Source organism: Schistocerca gregaria, chromosome 5 (assembly GCF_023897955.1).
Source record: "Schistocerca gregaria isolate iqSchGreg1 chromosome 5, iqSchGreg1.2, whole genome shotgun sequence".
In the NCBI taxonomy this organism is placed as follows: Eukaryota; Metazoa; Arthropoda; class Insecta; order Orthoptera; family Acrididae; genus Schistocerca; species Schistocerca gregaria.
Genome location: NC_064924.1, coordinates 492,783,897 through 492,802,219, shown reverse-complemented (window position 1 = coordinate 492,802,219; position 18,323 = coordinate 492,783,897). Strand labels below are relative to the sequence as shown.

The window sequence follows — 18,323 nt, the reverse complement described above, 5'->3', positions numbered from 1 at the left end:
TAAGTAGGAAGCGAGCACAGTGACACACACCCTCCCACCGCCCCTCCCCGTGGGCGCGATTCTCAGCATGACCTATTCATAAATACTTGTTACAGCGATTCCGCACTGTAACAATACACATTTGCACATGCAACACACACATATCTACTGCACTATATACCGAGTTATTTACGAATTATTAGCTTGCTTACTCTACATCACTCCCACTCGGGAAACTACTGACATGCGAGCGCAGCCACTGGTATCAGTTTGTAATAGTGTGTGTCGCGGGAGGCGTTCACAATTTTGCTTTAGACTGCTCAGTACTTACGTGTAATTTATTATTGTTCCCTCATTGAAATTTTGTAGGTTTGCAGATTTTCTGAAAATGTTGAAGGTATGTGCTGATTTTTCTTTTCTAATTTCTAGGTCTCGAAAACTAATTTTGTTGCTCTCTTCATGTTTGTGAATATAGTGCTGTAATGCATTTGGCTGAATTGGAATGTGCATATTTGTTATTTCGTTCCATCGATTAGAACAAGAGTGCTGTCAACATAGCTGCGGTAATATAGTTCCATGATGCGCGTTTATAGAACTTTATGAGAGAACATTTTTTCTAGCATGGCTGCGAGACAGCTGCCCATTGCAAGACCTTTGTCTTGTCTGTAATAATGGTATCCCACAGTAAAGGCTCGATAACGTTTACACAGTATACTGTCCACAGTCATTTGTAAACGCTTAGTCCTTAACCGCCGACATGCCGAGGATTTTTTGAAGCCTTTCAGAAGTTCTAGGAAATGTTGCTAGCGCGAGGGAAGGAGGACAGCCATTATCTGAGAGATAAAAGGATTGCACCACTCGCGCGAGACGGCTGGTTTAAGACACCTCTGCGGTACGTCAGCCTCCTGTGTTGTAACTCCTGGATGGAAAATATGTTGGCAGTAATCTAGCCAGCGAGGACACGAGACTTGTCTACCATTCTGACAGGCGTTGACTCATGCTCGAACTGGCAAAAAAACACATGCGATGTATTGGTTACGTTAGACAGCACTTGGAGACAGAGAAATATATCTCGGGAGCGAGGTATTACGCTCTGTTTTCATCTACATCTACATCCATACTCCTCAAGCCACCTGGCGGTGTGTGACGGAGGGTACCTTTAGTACCTCTATCGTTTCTCCCTTCTACTCCAGTCTCCTACTGTTCGTGGAAAGGATTGTCGGTATGCCTCTGTGGGGGCTCTAATCTCTCTGATTTTATCCTCATGGTCTCTTCGCGAAATACACGTAGGAGGGAGCAATATACTGCTTAACTATTCGGTGAAGGTATGTTCTCGAAACTTCAACAAAAGCCCGTACCGAGCTACTGAGCGTCTCTCCTGCAGAGTCTTCCACTGGAGTTTATCTATCATCTCCGTAACACTTTCGCGATTACTAAATGATTTTGTAACGAAGCGCGCTGCTCTCCGTTGGATCTTCTCTCTCTCTCTCTCTCTCGCTCTCTCTCTCTCTCTCTCTCTCTCTCTCTCTCTCTCTCTCTCTCTCTCTCTCTCTCTCTCTCTTCTAACAACTCTATCTGGTACGGATCCCACACAGCTGAGCAGTATTCAAGCAGTGGGCGAACAAGCGTACTGTAACCTACTTCCTTTGTTTTCGGATTGCATTTCATTAGGATTCTTCCAATGTATCTCAGTCTGGTATCTGCTCTACCGACGATCAACTTTATCTGATCATTCCATTTTAAATCACTCCTAATGCGTACTCCCAGATAATTTATGGAATTAACTGCTTCCAGTTGCTGACCTGCTATATTGTAGCTATATGGTAAGGGATCTTTCTTTCTATGTATTCGCAGCACATTACACTTGTCTACATTGAGATTCAATAACCATTCCCTGCACCATGCGTCAATTCGCTGCATCTCCTCCTGCATTTCAGTACAATTTTCCATTGTTACAACCTCTCCATACACCACAACACCATCCGCAAAAAGCCTCAGTGAACTTGCGATGTCATCCACAGGGTCATTTACGTATATTGTGAATAGCAACGGTCCTACGACACTCCCCTGCGGCACACCTTGAATCACTCTTACTTCGGAATACTTCTCGTCATTTTCAACGAAGTAGAGCTAATTCTGGACTCAGTCCCACTTCCTAAGTGCTATGGAGTGTCATACTGTCCGTCATACAAATTGGTGGAAGTGCTTCGCCGTTATACTTGCTCGTACATCCTTCGATTCCGATGCAGGAAGGTGATAGATACAAATGTAATACAATAATGTAATCGAGTGTCGTCTGTCTCGTATGTCCGCAGAACAAACACGACTCAGTTACATTAATGCTCTGTAACATATGTTTCAGTGCGGGTGCAGAACTATCGTTCGTACCACTACGGGAATCAAGAATTTGCGAGTAGCAGATGCAATGGACGAGGCACGCCGCAGTGCAGCGTGCGATTAGAATTGGGGTCTGGCGCGAAGCGTGCCCAGGTGGCTCGGACGGTTATGGGAACCGATCGTTCTTGAGAAGCGGAGCATTCGGTTTAGAGTGCCGGTCCGGTACAAATTTTCAACTTTCGCCATTGCAATACCGCAGTGCCCTGAGCTGCTGGAAGCCATGATTTCCTACCTGCCCCTTTCGCTGTCATTCCCTTTCCTCAATTTTAGAAAAATTACTACAATTGATCCTCAACAGTGGCTTTGTCTACGTAGTTACTTAGTTTTAGATTAATTCTCGCGAAAAAAATCTCGGGAATGAACCGCTTCTAACAACGCTTTTTAGTGACATAAAGCACCATTACCTGCTTCGCACCAGCTGATTCATTACCGGACAGTAGTTCAGTTTTTTAATTGTCATTTAAATTATGCTGCACACAAGATGCCAGCCGTTTCAGACTGCGATATTCCTGACGCACCAATACCACAAAAAACTGACACAACCAGAAACAACCAACGTGTTGTGTTTAAATGACAAACATGAACTCGACCAACCGTCTGTCTGATACGTTTACGCCGAAAATTTCGATGTATTCCACTTGAAAATGGCTGAAGGTAGAAGCTGTAGTTGTGGATTCCATAAATAAATAAATTTAGTAGTTAAACGTGACAATGATGTCTATAAAGAACCATATTCCTGTGCGAAACTCTAACAACACTATATTTTTAATAAATCATACTCTTAACAGTGGCTACTTAATGGCTTTACAGCCTTTGTGAGTATTAACTTTTATCTTTACGGAGTCAAGGTCTGATTATGTCAGTTTTCAACAAGAAAGCGTTGCTGCTTTATCTATATCTCAGTAACACAATAAAAAATATTTAAAACTCAGACAGAAGTCACACTATTCAGTATTAGTAACTCTCTTTCATGGTTCCTACAGCGGATTTTCTTCGGTACCTGAGGCAATTCCTTTACTGGCAGAGACCACAAAGTGCTATAAGCCATCAATATTTACAGCACCAAACGAATATCTGCTGCTCTCTTGCGATGAAGTGTACACAGCGCGGTGCAACACGTGACTTAATTTCAGCTGGAAATATTGATTATTTTCCGTGTGTGTTACTATTGTTGTCTATGAATAACCTTGAACGAAATATCGTGGTATATAAAAGACTGCTGTGGCTGTCGGACACATAAATTATCAGTTTAAAACTTGGAACAACGGTCTGTGCCCCTCTTGGGCAGCGAAAGAAACAGCACTTGAACAGTCTTCGTTGGGGATTGTACTGTGATCACTTAGCATGTTAAGTAAGAAATAAAAGACAACAATATCTATAGATCACACAAAGCTTCACGACCGGTTGCCTGTCTAGTGAATCACCCGTTTTGTATGGTCGTGGTCCATGAAAAATTCTTGGTCACTCGAGAAAAAAATGGTTCAAATAGCTCCAAGCACTATGGGACTTAACATCTGAGGTTATCAGTCCCCTAGACTTAGAACTACTTCAACCTGACGAACCTAAGAACATCACACACATCCATGCCCGAGGCAGGATTCGAACCTGCGACCGTAGCAGCAGCGTGGTTCCGGACTGAAGCGCCTAGACCCGCTCGTCCACAGTCGAGAAGACTCAACGAGACAAACACCATCTCTCAAGACGTTCCACGCAGTTCCGCACGAAATATCAGAAACAAAAAAGATTCCTGAACCACGATCAATAAACCGGATGATTCACCAGCAACTAATACCTTCCCGAACACACTAGAAGCGCCAGCTTACATTAGATGTTTACAGGCAGTTAAAACTATACTAGCACACGTCCCTAAGACGTGGTGGCGACATTATCAGAACCGACATTATCTGTTCACCGACCTCCTATCGCAGAACGAACTACGTCGAACAAGTGATACATTCAGAACTCTAATATAGCACACATCCACTGTGTAAACCAGATTTAGAACCAGATGAGTCAAGAAGAGGATACCGATATACTGACGTCAAGACATGGACGCCTATTTAACATAAAGCGTTGCTAGTGTCTTCTCAAATCATCTGCTTGCTAGCAATATGGAATTCGAATAGATCGATGTTCCCACGGGCCATTCACCTAGAAGTACGAACGTCTGAGGATGGCGTTCACTCCAAAATCAGAAACATAACGCAAATATCAACACGATAAAGAAAGCTGTGAAATACACTATCTGATACAAAAAAGTGAAGCACCCAAAAGAGGAAGAGGGAGCGAAATGAATCATCAGCGTTTGAGAAGGTATGTGACGTTATTTTAAAGACTACAGAACAGCGCAGTATTTAGAAAGAACTTGACAATATTAACCCACTTTTCAGTATGACGCCGGACCCCTCTGGCAGGGATATGAACGTTCGCTGTTTTGACTGGGAAGGGTGTCAAAATGGCTCTGAGCACCATGGGACTTAATATCTGAGGTCATCAGTCCCCTAGAACCTAGAACTACTTAAACCTAACTAACCTAAGGTCATCACACACATTCATGCCCGAGGCAGCATTCGAACCTGCGACCGTAGCAGTCGCGCGGTTCCGGCCTGAAGCGCCTAGAGCCGCTCTGCCACCAGGGCCGGCTGGGAGGGGTGTCAATGCCGTTGTACCCTCTCCTGAGGCAAGCTGTTCAGCAACTGTTGTAACTGGTGCTTGATATTCTGTACACTGGCACTGGGACAGAGTCAACACCCGAGGTGGCCTCACACGTTCTATTGTGTCGATCTTGTTGGTTATGAGAGTACCTCAGCATCATTTACTTCCTAGAGACACGTGACATGCTTGGAGGTGCATTATTTTGTTGAAATATGGCACCAGGAAGGATACGTGGGATGAGTGGTAACAAATGAGCGACGCAGGTTGCCCTATACGTACCAGTGTGCTGTCAGAGTTTCCGCACCCACTAACAGCAGGGACCTGAAATATTAGGCCTGTCTGACGTTTCCGCACACCATGACAGCAGGCGTAACACCACCCTCAAAAAATTTGGAAGAATGGAACCTCTCCCCAGGTCGCCGCCACAGTAGACCACGATCGTCATGCAGGATAGTGTAGAATAGCGACTCGTCTCTGGACACATTACGACACCTTTCACAAGTAATCTAAATTTCTGGGGCACGGCGTCACTACAAATTTCTGTTATTAACGGCGGCCTATGCACGAGACGGTAATTTCCTGTTCCGGCTGCTACTATTTCAGACCAATAGTGCGGGACGACAGAATTTTGGAGGGACTCTCGGATGACAGTAGCATATGTCAAAGGATTAGATGTGGTTGGTGCACTATACAGCGATACCCGCTCGTTGTAGTCGACCAGAACACTGACGTCGAGTATGCACGCCCTCACATTCCCATGCAGCCCAATATCGGCCAACTGTCACATCCCAATGCCTCACAATTCTGGATAGTGCACAATTCAGTCAGCCGGCCAAATGTAGACCCACAAAGTAGCCACAGTTCAATCTCTCTCATTTGCCCATAACGCTGTCTTACACGAGTTATTGCATATCCGGGTCGCTCACGGTGATCACTCAACATCACACGGTGTTCACACTTCCAGATCGAGCAGATCTGGTAACAACACTAAACACGAACAACACTGATTTACCCTAGTGTTCGTTCAACCTGTACAGTAAGTACATGACTAAGTTACATTGGTATACGAACAAGTCTTTTGGTTGTTCACTTGTCAGGTAGTTTATTCCAAACGTATATTAGTAAAAAATACAGCTGAACGCTGAAGAGCGCTGGAAAGATGGACAACAAAATACAGACCTACCCTAATTACCACACCGTCTAGCATACCCACAGTGGTTATAAAATTCAGGGGATACCTCCTAATATCGTGACGGACCTCTCTTTGCCCGGCGCAATGCAGTAACTCCACACGGCATGGACTCAACAAGTCACTGGAAATAACCAACAGAAATACTGAACCATTCTGCCTCTATAGCCGACCATAAGTGCGACGTTGTTGCCGGTGCAAGATTTTATGCACAAACTGACCTCTAGATTGCCGGCTGGTGTGGCCGAGCGGTTCTAAGCGCTTCAGTCTGGAACCGCGCCATCGCTACGGTTGCAGGTTCGAATCCTGCCTCGGGCATGGATGTATGTGATGTACTTAGGTTAGTTAGGCTAAAGTAGTTCTACGTTCTAGGGGACTGATGACCTCAGATGTTAAGTCCCACAGTGCTCAGAGCCATTTGAAACATTTTTGAGCCGGCCAGTGTGGCCGAGCGGATCTAGGAGCATCAGTTTGGAACCGCGAGACCGCTACGGTCGCAGGTTTGAATCCTGCCTCGGGCATGGATGTGTGTGATGTCCTTAGGTTAGTTAGGTGTACGTAGTTCTGAGTTCTAGGGGACTGGTGAAAAGATTTCAAGTCCCATAGTGCTCAGAGCGATTTTTGAACCATTTTTTAACCTCTAGATTATGTTCCATAAATGTTCGATGGCATTCATATTGGGCGATCTGGGTGGTCGAATTGTCCAGAATGTTCTTCATAACAATTGCGAACAATTGTGGCCCAGTGACGTTGCGCATTTTCATCCATAAAAATTCCATATTTGGTACCAAAGTAGCAAAACACAGTCATTTTCAGTCAGTCATCGGTTTAGGAGCCAGTCCATTCCACGTAAACACAGTCCACACCATTATGGAGCCATCACCAGCTTGCACAGTGAAGACAACTTGGGTCCATGGCTTCGTGACGTCTGCATGACACTCGAAAACTACCGTCAGCTCTTACGCACTGAAATCTGACCGAGTTCCAGCCGTCTATGGTCCAACCGATATGGTCACGAGCCCAGGAGAGGCGCTGCAGGCGATGTCGTGCTGTTAGCAAAGGCACTCGTATCGGTCGTCTGCTGCCATAGCCCATTAACGGCAAATTGCACCACAGTCCTAAAGGACAAGTTCTTCGTAATCCCGCATTGGTTCAAATGGCTCTAAGCACTATGGGACTTAACATCTGAGGTCATCAGTCCCCTATACTTAGAACTACTTAAACCTAACTAACCTAAGTACATCACACATATCCATGCCGGAGACAGGATTCGAACCTGCGACCGCGGTTCCAGACTGTAGCGCCTAGAACCGCTCGGCCACGCCGGCCGGCTCCCACATTGGTTTCAGCGGTTACTTCACGCAGTGTTGCTTGTCTGTTAACACGGACAACTCTACGCGAACGCCACTAGTTTTGGTTCTTAGGTGAAGGCTGTCGGCCACTGCACTGGCCGTGATGAGAGGCAATACCTAAAATCTGGTAACCTCGGCACATTCTTAACACTCGAATATTGAATTCTCTAATGATTTCCGAAATGGAATGTCCCATGCGACTAGCTGCAACTACCTTTCCGCATACAGGGTATGTTAATTCGCGTCATGCGGCCATAATCACGTCGGAAACCTTTTCATATGAATCACCGGAGAACAAATGCACAGCCCTGTTACACCTCGTGTTTGCTATACTACCGGCATCTGTTCGTGTGCTATCATCTCAGAGTACAGCGCAGCGCGAGCTTGCAGGTTGGTACGGACACAGGAAGTACTCACGCGCTTACACCGGGACGTGGTAGCGCGGCAGCGCCAAGCAGCGAACTAGAGGCGCCTTGAGACCTGCGCCGGGCGCGCAATCGCCTACCGGCCGGTTCCTGGGACCACGTGACGCCTTATCGGCCGCGACAGGCACCTGTTGCTGCGGGGGCGGCTGAAGCAGACGCAGTCAGCAACCTCTGTGGAGAACGAAACTTGCAAACACCGAGCAGCTGCCAGTGTAGTCGCCAACTGTTTACCGCCCGCCGAGCGGTTCTAGGCGCTACAGTCTGGAACCGCGCGACCGCTACGGTGGCATATTACAATCCTGCCTCGGACATGGGTGTGTGTTATGTCCTTAGGTTAGTTAGGTCTAAGTAGTTCTAAGTTCTAGGGGACTGATGACCTCAGAAGTGAAGTCCCACAGAGCTCAGAGCCATTTGAACCATTTGTTTACCGCTCGAACGACGGCAGCCGCGCTGCGATGTTGTTCCTGTACGACCCATCAGTCTTCCACACAGGTACCAGTTTATCTGTTCGGTGTACCTACACTTCTATATGCACAGAGGGGCGCGCGGGCGCACACGCCACAATACACTTCAGCAGGAGATCCTGGGTTCGAGTCCCGGTCGGGGCACACATTTTCATCTGTACCCGTTGACTACCGTACGCAGCTAAGGGTATTCATTTCATTGTAATTTCATTATAACGAGCTGCAATGTCACCGATGGTATCTGTTCATTCGCACATCTTCATACATTTACAGGGTGTTACTAAAGGTACGGCCAAACTTTCAGGAAACATTCCTCACACACAAAGAAAAGATGCTATGTGGACATGTGTCCGGAAACGCTTAATTTCCATGTTAGAGCTTATTTTAGTTTTGTCAGTATGTACTATACTTCCTCGATTCACCGCCAGTTGGCCCAATTGAAGGAAGGTAATGTTGACTCCGGTGCTTGTGTTGACATGCGACTCATTTCTCTACAGTACTAGCATCAAGCACATCAGTACGTAGCATCAACAGATTAGTGTTCATCACGAACGTGGTTTTGCAGTCAGTGCAATGTTTACAAATGCGGAGTTGGCAGATGCCCATCTGATGTATGGATTAGCACGGGGCAGTAGCCGTGGCGCGGTACGTTTGTATCGAGACAGGTTTCCAGAACGAAGGTGTCCAGACAGGAAGACGTTCGAAGCAATTGATCGGCGTCTTAGGGAGCACGGAACATTCTAGCCTATGACTCGCGACTGGGGAAGAACTAGAACGACGAGGACACCTGCAATGGACGAGGCAATTCTTCGCGTAGTTGGCGATAACCGTAATGTCAGCGTCAGAGAAGTTGCTGCTGTACAAGGTAACGTTCTCCACGTCACTGTACGGAGAGTGCTACGAGAGAACCAGTTGTTTCCGTAACATGTACAGCGTGTGCAGGCACTGTCAGCAGCTGATTGGCCTCCACGGGTACACTTCTGCGAATGGTTCATCCAAAAATGTGTCAATCCTCATTTCAGTGCAAATGTTCTCTTTGCGGATGAGGCTTCATTCCAACGTGATCAAACTGTAAATTTTCACAATCAACATGTGTAGGCTGACGAAAATTCGCACGCAATCACGTCATCAACACAGATTTTCTGTGAACGTTTGGGCAGGCATTGTTGGTGATCTCTTGATTGGGCCCCATGTTCTTCCACCTACGCTCAATGGAGCACATTATCATGATTTCATACGGGATACTCAACCTGCGCTGCTAGAACATGTGCCTTTACAAGTACAACACAACATGTGGTTCGTGCACGATGGAGCTCCTGCACATTTCAGTCGAAGTGTTCGTACGCTTCTCAACAACAGATTCGGTGACCGATGGATTGGTAGAGGCGGACCAATTCCATGGCCTCCACGTCCTCCTGACCTCAACCCTCTTGACTTTCATTTATGGGGGCATTTGAAAGCTCTTGTCTACGCAACCCCGGTACCAGATGTAGAGACTCTTCGTGCTCGTATTGTGGACGGCTGTGATACAATACGTCATTCTCCAGGGCTGCATCAGCCCATCAGGGATTCCATGCGACGGAGGGTGGATGCATGTATCCTCGCTAACGGAGGACATTTTGAACATTTCCTGCAACAAAGTGTTTGACGTCACGCTGGTACGTTCTGTTGCTGTGTGTTTCCATTCCATGATTAATGTGATTTGAAGAGACGTAATAAAATGAGCTCTAACATGGAAAGTAAGCGTTTCCGGACACATGTCCACATAACATCTTTTCTTTATTTGTGTGTGAGGAATGTTTCCTGAAAGTTTGGCCGTACCTTTTTGTAACGCCCTGTATAGTTAAGGCTCACCGGTCATTTGATCATCATCTTCTGCGCGGATGCACAAACAGTGACCGAACTCTTACGGGAATCGGCAGTAAAGCCGCGAGCAATGAGTATAATGGGCAGGGGCACTATGTTTATAGTGCGGGACAATAAGTTGCGAATGTGGGTCTCACGGGAGGCGTGCCAGAGGTAAGTCCCTGCAGTCGCAATAACCTTTGTGTACTCGGTGGCTCAGATGAAATTGCCGGCACGGTAGCTCAGCGTGTTCGGTAACAGGGCTGCCGGCTCTCTGTAATAATAAAAAAACTGAGTCAAGGAATCAACGGTCAACTTGAACAGATGTCTTGTGAGGTCCGTCCAGACCAAACGCAACGAACTATATCGAACAAAATGAAAAAGGAAAAAAAAGGATGGATAGAGCACCTGCGATGTAAGCAGGAGATCCCGGGTTCAAGTCCCAGTCGGGGCACACATTTTCCATCTGTCCCCGATGATATATCAAAGCCTGTATGCAGCTAAGGGTATTCAATATGGCTGGCTCTGAGCACTATGGGACTTGACATCCGAGGTCATCGGTCCCCTAGAACTTAGAACTACTTAAACCTAACTAACCTAAAGACACCACATACATCCATGCCGGAGGCAGGATTCGAACCTGCGACCGTAGCGGTCGCGCGGTTCCAGACTGCAGGGCCTACAACCGCTCGGCCACACCGGCCGGCTAAAGGGTATTCATTTCATTGTAATTACACCTCAGACGTTTACAACATCAGATATGACCATGGTTTAGTCTGGTTCATTCTATTTTAAATTAAGCCTCTTTTTTTGTCGTCACCTAAGTGGTTTGATGCGGCCAGTTACGAACTACTCACGTATCACCTAGAACCAACGTAATCAATTACGAGAAGCATCCAGTAAGTAATGCAACACATTTTTTTCTCGCCCAGTTTAGGATGAAAACGTGCGGAATTTGTTGTGGGACATAGTGGAATATTCCCGCTTCAGCCCCTATAATTTCAAGAATTCCCAATAGGGGAAACACTGTACGTAACCTTGAAAATGGCGGTTGTAACGAAGGTGGGTTCCAAGCACAAGGCTTCATTCACTTTCTTTTGGCTGAAAATCAGAGCATCGCACATATTCATTGGCGCCTGCAGAAAGTCTATGAAGGCCTGGCAGTGAATAAAAGCATGATGAGTCGTTGGGCGAGGATTCTGTCACCATCGCACCAAAGTCGCGCAAACCTGTCCCATCTTCCGCGTGCCGGCCGCCGCACACACCTGTGACTTCTGCAGTGTTGGAACACGCAAACACAGTCATACGAGGTGATCGTTGGATCATAATTAAGCACATCGTTGCTGAAACTGGACGTCTCCTTTGATAGTGCTAACACTCGTCCACCGGTTGGGGGTACTCTAAGGTGTGAACCCTCAGATTTCCTCACCGCCAAGCAAAGACCGTAAGACTATCTGTAAGGCAGTGCTTGTGCGTGAGGAGACCCTGACACGTGATCAAACATGGGTTTAGCGTTTCGAAATCCAGTACTCCATGGAGTGGAGCCACACCACTTGCCTCCCGAAGAAAAAGTTCAAAGCTACTCCCGAGCAGGTAAAGCCATGGCGGATGTCTTGTGGGACACTGAAGCGGTTATTGTGTTTGATGTCCTCCCTCATAGTGCAACGATCAACTCTCAAGGGTGTTGTGCGACTCTCAGGAAATGGAAGAAACGACTTCAGCGTGCTCGTCGCCACAAAAAATGCAAACGAACTACTTCTCCATGGCAACGCAACGTCTCACAGAAGTCTGCTCACCTGAGAGAAGCTCTCAAAACTTGATTGGACTGTTCTTCTTCATCCATCCTACAGCCTGGACCTCCCACTTACCTATGTTTGGCTGATTGAGGGATGCACTCCACGGGAAGAAGTATGTGGTTGATGGGGAGTGTACTGATCCAGCAAGACTTTGGCTCGAGCGTCGGCAAATTGTGGTACCACGCGAGCATAGAGGCCCTCCCAGCAAGGCGACATAGGGCCGGCCCAATGAACAGACATTAAATTGAAAAACACGTTTTTGTGAAATTATAATTAAATCGACACCCTAGCTGCAAACAGGAGTTTATATACAACATTGTGGACATGTTGAAAATGTGTGCCCCGACCGGGACTCGAACCTGAGATCTCCTGCTTACATGGCAGACGCTCTATCCATCTGAGCCACCGAGAGCACAGAAGATACTGCGCCTGCAGGGACTTATCCCTTGCAGGCTCCCCATCAGACCTACATTCCCAACATGTCCACACCACTACAATCGTAGTGCGCCTAATAGATGTTTGCCCATCATACACATTACTCGTGGCAGATTAATCTACCAATTCCCGTATATCAACGGCTGTTTGCAGCTAGGGTGTCGATTTGATCATCATTTCATTCTAGAGAAGCTGCACGGTCATAAGTGGTATCTGTTCTTTCGGGGATACATACTACCTTCATACACTCCTGGAAATTGAAATAAGAACACCGTGAATTCGTTGTCCCAGGAAGGGGAAACTTTATTGACACATTCCTGGGGTCAGATAAATCACATGATCACACTGACAGAACCACAGGCACATAGACACAGGCAACAGAGCATGCACAATGTCGGCACTAGTACAGTGTATATCCACCTTTCGCAGCAATGCAGGCTGCTATTCTCCCATGGAGACGATCGTAGAGATGCTGGATGTAGTCCTGTGGAACGGCTTGCCATGCCATTTCCACCTGGCGCCTCAGTTGGACCAGCGTTCGTGCTGGACGTGCAGACCGCGTGACACGACGCTTCATCCAGTCCCAAACATGCTCAATGGGGGACAGATCCGGAGATCTTGCTGGCCAGGGTACTTGACTTACACATTCTAGAGCACGTTTGGTGGCACGGGATACATGCGGACGTGCATTGTCCTGTTGGAACAGCAAGTTCCCTTGCCGGTCTAGGAATGGTAGAACGATGGGTTCGATGACGGTTTGGATGTACCGTGCACTATTCAGTGTCCCCTCGACGATCACCAGAGGTGTACGGCCTGTGTAGGAGATCGCTCCCCACACCATGATGCCGGGTGTTGGCCCTGTGTGCCTCGGTCATATGCAGTCCTGATTGTGGCGCTCACCTGCACGGCGCCAAACACGCATACGACCATCATTGGCACCAGGGCAGAAGCGACTCTCATCGCTGAAGACGACACGTCTCCATTCGTCCCTCCATTCACGCCTGTCGCGACACCACTGGAAGCGGGCTGCACGATGTTGGGGCGTGAGCGGAAGACGGCCTAACGGTGTGCGGGACCGTAGCCCAGCTTCATGGAGACGGTTGCGAATGGTTCTCGCCGATACCCCAGGAGCAACAGTGTCCCTAATTTGCTGGGAAGTGGCGGTGCGGTCCCCTACGGCACTGCGTAGGATCCTACGGTCTTGGCGTGCATCCGTGCGTCGCTGCTGTCCGGTCCCAGGTCGACGGGCACGTGCACCTTCCGCCGACCACTGGCGACAACATCGATGTACTGTGGAGACCTCACGCCCCACGTATTGAGCAATTCGGCGGTACGTCCACCCGGCCTCCCGCATGCCCACTATACGTCCTCGCTCAAAGTCCGTCAACTGCACATACGGTTCACGTCCACGCTGTCGCGGCATGCTACCAGTGTTAAAGACTGCGATGGAGCTCCGTATGCCACGGCAAACTGGCTGACACTGACGGCGGCGGTGCACAAATGCTGCGCAGCTAGCGCCATTCGACGTACAACATCGCGGTTCCTGGTGTGTCCGCTGTGCCGTGCGTGTGATCATTGCTTGTACAGCCCTCTCGCAGTGTCCGGAGCAAGTATGGAGGGTCTGACACACCGGTGTCAATGTGTTCTTTTTTCCATTTCCAGGAGTGTATATAGTTAAGATATGGCTGCCCGGCCACTGACCTTGTGCAAACGCATACGCTATGCCCCAACTCGTACAACAAAGCATGAAAAGTTGGTGGAAGTGTGCGGCTACTATGTACTATCATACGACGCAGTGATTGTGTGGCGCAGAAGATTGGAGGGGGAAATGACGAGGCTCGAACACTGTACGGGCAGACTTCTGATACGGCCAACGACTGGCGCTCTCCTATGATATTCAGTAGACTAGTAATACTCTAAACGCCGATATCTAGGAAACATCTGAAACTCCCATCGTACTAGAGGAACATTCGTAGCACGCAACCACATACTAATATAGTTCGAAAGATCAGTAACATCAGTGAATACTGTTGTGCGTACTAATTTTCAAGGTAGCGCTAGCTCTACGTCATGAGGCCAAAATTGTTTAGAAGCACATATCTCTCACACATTGCCCATTCGAGACTTCGTACCGCCTGAACCATTCATCGGTGAGCATTGATTTGTACCCAATCACGAAACGGTTTGCAATCTTCTACTGTATCCATAATTTAGACCTAGAAGGTACGATACACAGTGTGTGCGCCGGCCGCGGTGGTCTCGCGGTTCTAGGCGCGCAGTCCGGAGCCGTGAGGCTGCTACGGTTGCAAGTTCGAATCCTGCCTCGGGCATGGATGTGTGTGATGTCCTTAGGTTAGTTAGGTTTAAGCAGTTCTAAGTTCTAGGGGACTAATGACCACAGCAGTTGAGTCCCATAGTGCTCAGAGCCATTTGAACCATTTGAACAGTGTGTGAATTCTTATTTATAGGTTGTACAAAAAAAAAGGAAAAAAAGCTCTAAGCACTATGGCACTTAACATCTGAGGTCATCAGTCCCTTACACTTACAACTACTTAAACCTAACTAACCTAAGGACATCACAAACAGCCATGCCCGAGGCAGGATTCGAACCTGCGACCGTAGCTATAGGTTGTCCTCACATAGGAGATATTAGTGGGTGCACTGAGACTACCTAAGCTGTTAAGAGGTGTCACAAGCTACGTGACCGTCCGTCGAGGAATATGTCCTCTTGTTTACACCTGACGTCCTCCCTCTCCCTCTCTCTCTCTCTCTCTCTCTCTCTCTCTCTCTCTCTCTCTCTCTCTCTCTCTTTCAACCACTCATATATCCCTACCCCGACCAAATTTTTTTGTGTTTCCTCTGTGAGAGATGCACTGTAGGGATTTCTATCTCCATCCACACTAACAGAACTATGCTGATCTTTGCTATACAGAAGATTAACAGTAATCTAAATCAATTCGTCATTCCTGTGTATACGAGTACGATGAGTTATTCAAATGAAAAACTGATTGAAATCGTATGAATACAACAAGCCGATAATCAAAATATTTTACGAAGGACACACTGGAAATAACTGACAAATCTGGACACACAAACACCGCTTCTAGTGCATTTAATACCAATACTCTAAGGTAACACACAGTGATCACGTATCTCTTAACTCAGATTTAAATAGTTCTGTCGAGACTATTATGAACTTTAAGGTAGTGTGCCGAGCAACCCATAGTAAGAAGAAAAGAAATATTCCGTTCTGAATCCATATTGACTATAATTTCATGTCAGACCTCTAAGCTGTTTGACCTTTGAATTTGTGTCTGCGATAACTACTCATTCGGAACTGAAAAGCAGCTTGTTCCAATTTCAATAAGTCATAGGTACTGTATTAACTAATTTTGTGGTTGTCAAAGTCACGAAAAGCCATTTGTCACTCTTACGAACGCCCCGTATAGTTTTCAGAGAGAAAACGGATCACCAGTATGTTCCGCACAAAAGTGAGGCTTGTTTTTTTGAAGCTCCGTTAACGATTTTTATTTATTTCCTTTCAAATTGGTTCGGACAGTGGGCGATACAACCCTTTATTACTGGAGGGAAGTGTGTGCGGGGGGTGGGGGAGGGTGGAAATTGTAGGGGGAGTCCAATACAGCAAATAGGTTTAAATATATGTGTGCTGTGGTAGTCATTCGGAGATGACGAGGTTTGCACAGGACAGAGTAGCACGGAGAGCTGCATCAAACTAGCCTTCGCACCGAAAACCACAATAACAACGAAACAGTGAAAAAGCCTGTAAAATATCATCGCGAAAACACACAACACGAAACATAGATTAATACAAAAACCTTCAGACGAAACACGTACAATCTTATCACAGCGTGTTGATTCTGTTGTTAACGTACAGTAGGCCTACCCTACGTAGCGAACGTATATGCGTTCCTTTCCAGGTATTATTTAAAATGTCGACCACCAAGACCACTGCGGTGTCTACCGCGACTGATTGTATATATAATGTGTGTGTGTGTGTGTGTGTGTGTGTGTGTGTGTGTGTGTGTGTGTGTGTGTGTCAGCAAAAATTACGGCAAGTGAATCTAACAAATTTGTTTCCATATAAGATACACAGTGCATGCAGACGATATTTGCTCCGTTGGGCGGATTTTTCAGTGCAATCCGGATAAAAAAATATGTGTTAAGAAATCCAGCAAAATGCAGTTACATTGTAATGGGCCACCATATTCAAAGGCCACTTTAGCAAAATGATCATAAAATAAGCCTCAACAGCTCAGATATTTTGTCGGTGGATCTTACGCGCAACCGGAGAAGCTGCCACCCGGGATCGAGAGCTGTAAAACTCTCTCTCAGCACACTATGATGCAATTGTTATTTAGCATCCGTCGTAAAGATTGTGCAACGCAAATCAAACTCTTTCGTGCGCAGACAGTTATGTTCGGACTTGCATAATGAGTGGCCAAGAGATACCTGTTGCGCCACGCTCAGGAACGTAACATGCCCGTTATGAGAGCTCTGTATTAATGACGTGTCGTAAAGCAAGCTCTGCTGAAGAAAGACGTATTGAAGTCGCGAATGAGGCCATGTTTAACAGCAGCCGTCCCTTCTGATCCATTCGCCTGACCTGGGCCTAGTTCCTCGATCTCATATTTGCGCAAGATGGTACAACAGATTTTCTGAGGCTGGGAAGAGTACGAAGGAAGGAAGGAGGTCAAAGACGGATGACGGGGGAGTAGGTAAGGGAAAGCTGGGGGTGAGAGTATGGTCAAGCATTGGAAATGAAATCATCACGGACGAGACAACTCAGTGAGTCCACCAAAAACTGACTAAGAACAGTGATCCGGAAAATGTAGAATAAATTTCTTTATTTCTGTCTATGATTTCAAATTCTTAGACTACCTGTTTCGGTCAGCAAAGACCATCCTCAGTTCTGCAGCAAGACATGGGGGAAAAAACACAAATACAGCTAGCGGATTGTCTACATCTCAATGAAATGGGCGATAGTGAGAAGTGTTACTGACATACCTATGGAAAAAATGCGCTTTGAATAAAAAAGAAAACAGTTAAGTGACAGTAACTATGGTAAGCTCCTGTAGCGAATTGTAGATAAGAATATAATGACATACAAATGAACAAGCTTACGAATCGAGCACAATAATACAAATGATGAAATATAGGGGGAAAGAAGCCAAATGTATGAAGTAAAAGACTGTAGGAAGTAGTCAGCACCCTCTGTTGGAGTGGCCAGCAAAATGTTGCATAGGCAAGAGGCGATCAAAGGAACTTAACCGCCAGAGGGCGCCTCGTATCCTGCGACACGCCGTTCCAAGACAGGAATGATAAAACCTCGTACCAGTGAATTAATAAGATTATCTACTTTATGAAATATATTATGTGAACACAGAAGGGACAACAAAATAACGACAGTAATAAGCTCAACGTGAGAAAATGAACAAATATGTAAAGCAGTCTAAACTACGTAAAGACAAAGGCAAAATATACATCGAAGAGCGAAGAAAGTGGTACACCTATCTAATACCGTCTAGGGCCCCCGTGAGCACACACAAGTGCTGCAACACAACGTGGCATGGACGCGACTAATGCCTGAAGTAGTGCTGGAGGGAACTGACACGATAAATCTTGCAGGGTTGTCCATGTATCCGTAAGAGTACGAGGGTGTGGAGATCTCTTCTGAACAGCACGTTGCAAGGCATCGCAGATATGCTCGATAATATTCATGTTTGGCGAGCTTGGTGGCCAGCGGAAGTGTTTAAACTCAGTAGACT

At 46.7% G+C, this 18,323-nt stretch overlaps 1 protein-coding gene across 7 annotated transcripts in view; it reads right to left on the bottom strand.

Annotated features, from left to right (window-relative positions):
* LOC126272722 (V-type proton ATPase 116 kDa subunit a 1) overlaps window positions 1–18,323 on the bottom strand; it is a 610,777-nt gene that overhangs the window by 262,522 nt on the left and 329,932 nt on the right. For 3 of the 7 annotated variants that reach the window (XM_049975767.1, XM_049975772.1, XM_049975768.1), the window contains one exon: window positions 7,990–8,168. The exons of the other annotated variants lie outside the window; for them this stretch is intronic. The gene's annotated coding sequence lies outside the window, so the exon portion shown is untranslated. The remainder of the gene's footprint in view (window positions 1–7,989; window positions 8,169–18,323) is intronic. 7 annotated transcript variants of the gene reach the window in all.